The following is a 7446-nucleotide window of genomic DNA, read 5'->3' as shown; positions in this document are numbered from 1 at the left end:
CATTTTAACTACTACAACAATGATGATGAGGATGACGATTTTCAACCAAATCCTTTTTTCTCTTGCAGAACATTTCCAAAATGGACATTAAAGTTAATGTGTTGTTGATCTGTCCAGAAGAAAGTCTATATAGTTAGTTACTATAGTTAAAGTTTGAAGTTAATTACCTCTATTGGGACATTAAAAAATATTAAATCCCTCACAATAACCACATAAGCACAATAAGAAAAATAAATAATAAAAATAAAAAATTACAATATTTGTTCACGGACACAGTATTATTGACACTCACTTCTTTATATATTCAATATCAGACTTTTATTCAATTTGATCATTTTGGTTGGAGATACTTATAAAATAGTAAGGGAGAAGACCATCCCTCATATTGTCTTATGCCCTATTTCTGCCTCCAAAGAAAAAAGAAGTAAAAACTAAAAGGTAGAAGTGAAATCCACAGGCAGACAGGCCAGCACCACTGTTGGGGTCCACGTGTTTCCTAAACAAAGGAATGAACACACAAGACAACACAAGACAAGACAAACATGGCAGCTGCCTTGAATGGCACACTCTACTTTATTTTATACAGTCGTTTATGGAATGTTGCCAAGTCACAAGACACATTGTTGTTTTTCTGACCTTTCCCTGACTTTCTGGATTTTCAAGATGTTTACACATAAACAAGCCCCCAGGGTCTGCTGTTCGCAGCTGGCTCCTTTGTCTTCCCTGTTTACAGGGAAGGAAAGTCCTGCTTCGTTTGCAAGAGCAGGACTTATCGGGAACACCCTGCTTCGTTTGCAAAAGCAGGACTTATCGGGAACGTCTCATTTGGGAGCACGTAGTCCTCTACATTTCCCCTTTCCTTATTTACAAGTTTGAATTTCTTTTAAAACCATCATTACATGTTGGGCTTGCTGGGATTTGGTGTTTGCCCTTTGGCACCGTCTCCAGCAGACTGAAAATGACAAAGGCAAGAACAACAATCAATACATTACTAGTAACAGAGGTCAGCAAAGTTTTTACAGGGCTCATAGGGTTCAAAGACGTCAAACTTTGTGCAATACCAGTCATCAAATCTGCACCAGTCAGCAACGGTAACTGCGAAATGTTTCAGAAATGTTCTGTGTTAATTCTTGTATTTCTAGGGAAAGATTATTATGACCAATTAAAAGTCTCTTTATCTCAGTCCAATTATGTACAGTGCTGTTAAAAGGAACAGGAGTAATACAAAATTGGGTAGTGTTTCAATCACATTTCAACAAAGCTCGGGTATCCCAACCAAGAAAACACTTGCTCCAGATTATCCACTTGTTCAGTCAAATGAGCATCTATGTCTCGTTGCTGCTGCCACAACAAATGTGATTGTTCATGCCATTGTTGCACAAATTCTGCATTTTGTATACTCTGGTGTAGAGCTAATCCAGCAACAGCAGTGGTGGAAGCAATTGCTACAAGTCCTATCACTGTGGTCACGAATATTCCAACCATCCTCTGACTGCAGTGGACAAGATCTTGCATAACCTTGTAAATTTGAGTAACCCCAGCAGATTCACTCCAAGTACATGTTAAGTTTACAGGTAGCCAGGGTTCTTTTCTGGCTCTTAGTATATATAAATTGGAATAAGACTCATTCCAATTATTATTCCACCAAGTAGTATTTATACAACTTAAGAATGTACAATTGTTTGTACAGTTAACTACTCCTGTATAATTATCCCATTTAAAAATTCCTGTTAACAAATAAGGTTTTCTTACACATGCAATAACATATCTAGAACTATTTCAATGCAAAGATATATGGAAAGGGTTAGCAATATTAGTAAGATTTAAGGACATGTTTCCCGTGAAAGTGAACATTGGTTTACCAGCAGCTAGCAACTTCCAAATATGACCTTGTATTTGTGAAGTATTAGCCAAATGTGGCATAGGGGGTGATAGACCACCATCATGCCAAATAATAGTTTCATTGCCATCTGCAGCAATGCTGTGATTACCTTTATGCCAACACAAGTTGACATGGCTGAATTTAGTCTGAAAATCTCCATATACACTCCAATCTGTAACAAGGTATTTACAACTCTTCCCTTTTACTTCTAACAACAATCGTGGCCCGCTACTTCTACATCTAGTCCACTCTAGTTGGGAAACACCTCCGGACACATCAGGGATAGGGCATAAAGATAATGTACTTGGCAGAGTTTCATTAAGTACTGCAGTATGATTATACTTAAAACTTTGAACCACAATAATCATAGTAAAGGCAGAGATACGACTATGGTTATAGCGAACAGCCCAAGCCTCATGAGAAAGATGCAGACAATGTGGACTACTCCCAAGACATATAGGTAACCCTTCAACCCCAAATTGATATGAACTATTTACTGTGCCAGTGTTTAATTCAGGATCCTGGTTTAAAAAAGGCGATGGCATCCAAGCAGTATCATTAGTAAATACTGGGACTTCTCTGTCTCCCCAGGCCACACCTTGATATAAGGGTGGAAAAGGAATATAAGCCCAGTATGTAAATTCTCCAGCTGTTACCTGACAATTTACTACAGCCAGCATAGCCAGGAATAAAGTCAGTGGGGTTGTGAGCTGCCCAGCTGTTGAACAACCCCTTCAGCTTCTTAACATTTTCAGTTGTCCCCATGTCGGGGGCTCTGCACGTCGAGTTCTGAAGGTGAATATTCTCTGAGCGCTCAGATTTAGCTCCTGGAATTCCTTCAGGAGCTCTTCAGATCAGCTCCTCTTCGCCATGGCACCGTTTCAACCGTCGAGATGGAAACCACTCGTCTCCAGCACCTGTATGGACAAGAGCATAGCCTCGGTCCCATTGTAAAACTTTTCCTTTTAAATATTTCCCTTGTAATGAAGGATAATACACCCACAGATTACTGTTTTGCAGTTTTCTAAAGGCTGTTGACAATGTTTCACCGCTGCAGACTGCTGTAATTGGCGCCAATGATTGAGAAAATTTAAAGTAAAAAGGGCTTTCAGAATTTGATGTTTTGGGGAATCTCGCCCATCTCCCCCTTTTTGTTTTAAAAGTTGTAATTTTAAGGTAGTATTAGCTCTTTCAATAATTGCTTGACCTTGACTGTTAAATGGAATACCAGTGGAATGACGAATATGGTATAAAGAGAGGAAGGCAGCCAATTTGCGAGAGCAATAAGCAGGGCATTATCAGTTTTTAATTCAGCAGGGACTCCCATAACTGCAAAGCAAGTAAGTAAATAAGTAATAACAGAGTCAGCCTTTTCAGGGGGTAATGACATAGCCCACTGGAAATGTGATCACATATCAATAGTATGATGAATATATTTTAAACGACCAAAGGAAGGAACATAGTTACATCCATTTGCCAAATGTGATTTTGTTGAATGCCTTGAGGATTAATACCTGGACTTAAAAAAGGTGCAATAATAGGAGCACAAGATGGGCAGGCTCTGACAATAGCTCGGGCTTGATGGTGTGTTATAGAAAATCGTCGTTGTAATCCTAAACTATTAGTATGATGTAGTTGGTGCTCATCCTGAGCCCGTTGGACACTGCCAATAAGTAAAGAATCAATCTGACTATTGCCAAAAGATAAAGGTCCTGGCAAAGTTGAATGAGAACGAATATGAGTGATAAAAAAAAAGAGGGGCAGTGCGGGAAGTAAGAGTTACAAATAATAAAGAAAATAATTTTTGTAAAGGAGTTTGAGGAAATAATGGTAAAGAAGTCTGAGAAATATATTTAGTTACATATAGGCCAGTCTTGTAGAATGATAAGAATGGCAAAATGTTCTCCTTGTTGTACTGATTCAAATGGATAGTGAGAAATTTTTGAATTGTCTGAAGTCCAATATCCAGACTTTCCATTGCTTGAAGCATCATTAAAAAAGGTGGGACCTTTAACTGGAGTGTAAGAGATAGTATTATATGGCAGTAAAGAATATTGTTGCAGAAAAGCAAGTAATTTATTTTGAGAAAAAGAACCAGTATACTCAGCTTAAGCCACTTGTCAACCCTTATGAATTTCCAACAGAGATTCAATGTATTGATTAGATAATCAGGTAATAATTTTTATAGGGTCAGCACCAAGCAACTGATGAGCTCAATGTCATCCTTTAATAATTAATTTAGCCAATTTATCAATATATGGGTGAATTTTTTTAATGGCTTTATTAGCCAAAAACAGCCACTCCAGAATATTATTATCTTGGTGTAAAACGGCCATTGGTGAATGGGGAGTATGAAAAAGACACAACAAAAGTGGAAGATTGGGTGCAATATAATCAAGGTGAGCTTCACTAATTTTATTTTCTACAAATGACAATTTTTCTTTTGCTACAGGGGATAAAGTCCCCATAGGTTGAATACAAGTATTTACAGTTCTAAGATCAGTTAATAAGTGCCATTTTCCTTCTTTTTTTTTTTTTTTTTTTAAGAGACAAACACAGGCGAATTTCATGCAGAAGCACTTGGTTCACTATGCCCCTCGGCCAATTGTTCCTTAACTAAATTCTTTAAAGCCTTAAGTTTTTCTTTAGATAATGGCACTGTTCCACCCAAACAAGAGTTGTAGTTTTCCACTTTAATTGTAAAGCTTGAGGCTTGTGGACAGTGGCTGAGAGTTTGAAGGATTGTAGCCCATTTTGAACATCATATTTTTGGCAGCTGAAGAAATATGAGGAATGCTTAAAAAGGCACCAAATTATTGTAAAAGATTATAGCCCCAAAGGTTAATATTAATGGGAACAATATAAAAGAACATTTTTCTTTGTTGTCCTTCAGGTCCTACACAGCTCAGGGGCTTGACACTTCGGTAGACTACAGAAGCAGTACCTAGGCCAGATAGAGTAACCAACATTTGTTTCTTTTTCCAGTGATCAGGCCATTGAGCCAAAACATAAAGGTTTTTGATCAGAAACTAAAGTTTCCCAGAAAACAGTTTTCCCAGTACTACCAAAACCTCCTTGACGAGACACATCTCTAGATAAGAAAGGAAAAAAAAAGCAATAAAAGCAATTGTGCAATACATTCCCCTGCCTCTAGGCACATAAATTGTGAGACTTGTACCATAATAAGGATTTCATCAGTAAAATCAGGATCAATAATTCCTGGGACCACCATTAACTCCCGTATAGTGCTGCTGCTTCAACCTAGTAAAATTCCTACATGTCCCTTTGGCAAAGGACCACACACTTCGGTAGCCAACTTATATATTCCTCCATTAGGAGATAAAGTATAAGGTTGGACAATAGCTAGGTCAGCAGCGGCACTCTGCTTAGTGGCAGCATAAAGTTGAGAAACTGGGGTAGGGTAAGATGTCTTTAAGGAGGACTCGAGGTCATTTCTTGATGTTGTAAGCCACTGCTCACTGGGTACTGGGGTAGGCCTGCATTATAGTTGTTGGGGCCCCAAGTCTGTGGGCCCTGGTTCCCATTTCCCGGGAAGGGTGAAAATAAATTTCCACTCTTATCAGTTTTTGAATGGCATTCATTGGTCCAATGTCGACCCTTGCCACATCGTTTACACATATCAGATGGTAACCTTTTTACTTTTGGAGCAGAAGAGCCTATTTTTTTCAGCATTCCTTTTTAAAATGACCGAGTTTCCCACATAGATAGCATATACCTTGTTTAGAATTGCCTTTTAAAGCCTTAGAAAGTGCCCCAGCAAACAATTGAGCATTGTAAATAGCTCCTCCAACACCTGCACAAGCCCAAATGTATTCATCTAAATCAGCTCCACTAACCTTTAGAGGACGCAGCAATTTTTGGCACTTGGGATCAGCACTCTCAAAAGCCAGAGTATCCAAAAGAATTTTAGCAGCAAGGCCTGAACCTACAGTCTTTAATACAGCATCTTGAAGATGGGCTACAAAATCTGGATACAGCTCAGTGGCTTCTTGTAGGATCTTTACAAAAGATAAAGAAGTTTTTCCCACTATTTCAACCTTAGTCCATGTTTTTATAAACAAGGCTTTAATCTGAGTGAGAGCAATATCATCTAGGCCTGCCTGAGCATTAAGAGTGGCGTATTGTCCTGAACCCGTAAGCTGCTCTTCAGTAGGTCCTGGGGGATTTCGGGTAGCATTTTTTCTAGCTTGTACTCTTGCTTCCTCCCACCACCAACTTTTTAATTGAAGCCATTGCGAATGATCAAGGACAGCCTGTCCCAACGTTTCTCAGTCAATAAGAATCATCATATGTTCTGAAGAGAAGGAATCGAGAAGGCCAAGAACAAATGGTGACTGAGGTCCATAATTAGAAATTGCAGCTTTCATTTCTTTCAAAAATTTAAGTTGTAGGGCTGTAAAAGTCACATTCTGGCCACCGTTTGGGAACTGAGCATTGGAACCGAAAGCAGCCCGTGTTATTGGGAATAAATCTAATTCCTTGAAATCATCCTTTTCCTTTGATTCCTTCTTTTCTCCTACAGGAGGAAGAGGCACAGAGAAAACCTGACCTGACATAGGAGAAACAGGAGCAGCGGTACCTTGCAATTTTAACAACTGTTGTAACATCTCTAAAATAAGCTGCAAATCAGAATTTCCTTCAGATGAAGGAGACATTAGCTCTTTTTCCAATTCCTTGTCCTCAACAACCGGGGTATAAATATGTTCCTCTCTAGAATCATTCTTCTCTAAAGCTTCAGATGCCTCACCTCCTGTGGCAGTATCGCCATGCTCTGAGTCAGTTTCAAGTAACTCTAATGCCTGAGTAATGGAACTACACAAAGTCCACAAAGTCAGAGGCATTGTTTGCCCTCACTGATGAGCTCGACGCAGGACTTTAACCACTTGTAACCATTCCTTTCGATTTAACTGCACTTTGGTTTGATATTGAAACCAATAACAATGTTGTTCAACATGGGCAAACAATTGCTTCAAAGTCTTATGTTCCTTAACTAACTTCTACTTCTATAGACATCAACAGTCCCTGGAGTAACCGCAAATATTCAGAGGCCAGAGAGGTGCAATTCCCCATAATTTTCCTGTGGGTCCCCCTTTCTTTATTTACCTGCCCAGGGTGTTCCCCCTCTGGTTCCTTGCTCTCGTGGAGCCACGGACACTGCTCGCTGCACCAGATGTTGGGGTCCATGTGTTTCCTAAACAAAGGAATGAACACACAAGACAACACAAGACAAGACAAACATGGTGGCCGCCTCGAATGGCGCACTCTGCTTTATTTTATACAGTCATTTGTGGAATGTTGCCAAGTCACAAGACACATTGTTGTTTTTCTGACCTTTCCCTGACTTTCTGGATTTTCAAGATGTTTACACATAAACAAGCCCCCAGGGTCTGCTGTTTGCAGCTGGCTCCTTTGTCCTCCCTGTTTACAAGGAAGGAATGCCCTGCTTCATTTGCAAGAGCAGGACTTATCAAGAACATCTCGTTTGTGAGCACGTAGTCCTCTACACACCACGCCCTGGGCCTGGTAGTTAAGGATTGACCCCT

At 39.5% G+C, this 7446-nt stretch overlaps 1 long non-coding RNA gene across 1 annotated transcript; it reads right to left on the bottom strand.

Moving 5' to 3' along the window:
- Window positions 1-301: 301 nt before the first annotated feature.
- On the bottom strand, window positions 302-7152 carry LOC123573564 (uncharacterized). Its single transcript, XR_010586805.2, has 2 exons — window positions 7007-7152; window positions 302-2799 (listed from the first exon to the last, which is right to left on the bottom strand). It is a non-coding gene; the product is annotated as an uncharacterized lncRNA (long non-coding RNA).
- Between the last annotated feature and the right edge of the window lie 294 nt (window positions 7153-7446).

This window comes from Macaca fascicularis, chromosome 5, assembly GCF_037993035.2.
Source record: "Macaca fascicularis isolate 582-1 chromosome 5, T2T-MFA8v1.1".
In the NCBI taxonomy this organism is placed as follows: Eukaryota; Metazoa; Chordata; class Mammalia; order Primates; family Cercopithecidae; genus Macaca; species Macaca fascicularis.
This window is presented reverse-complemented; position numbering and strand designations above follow the sequence as displayed.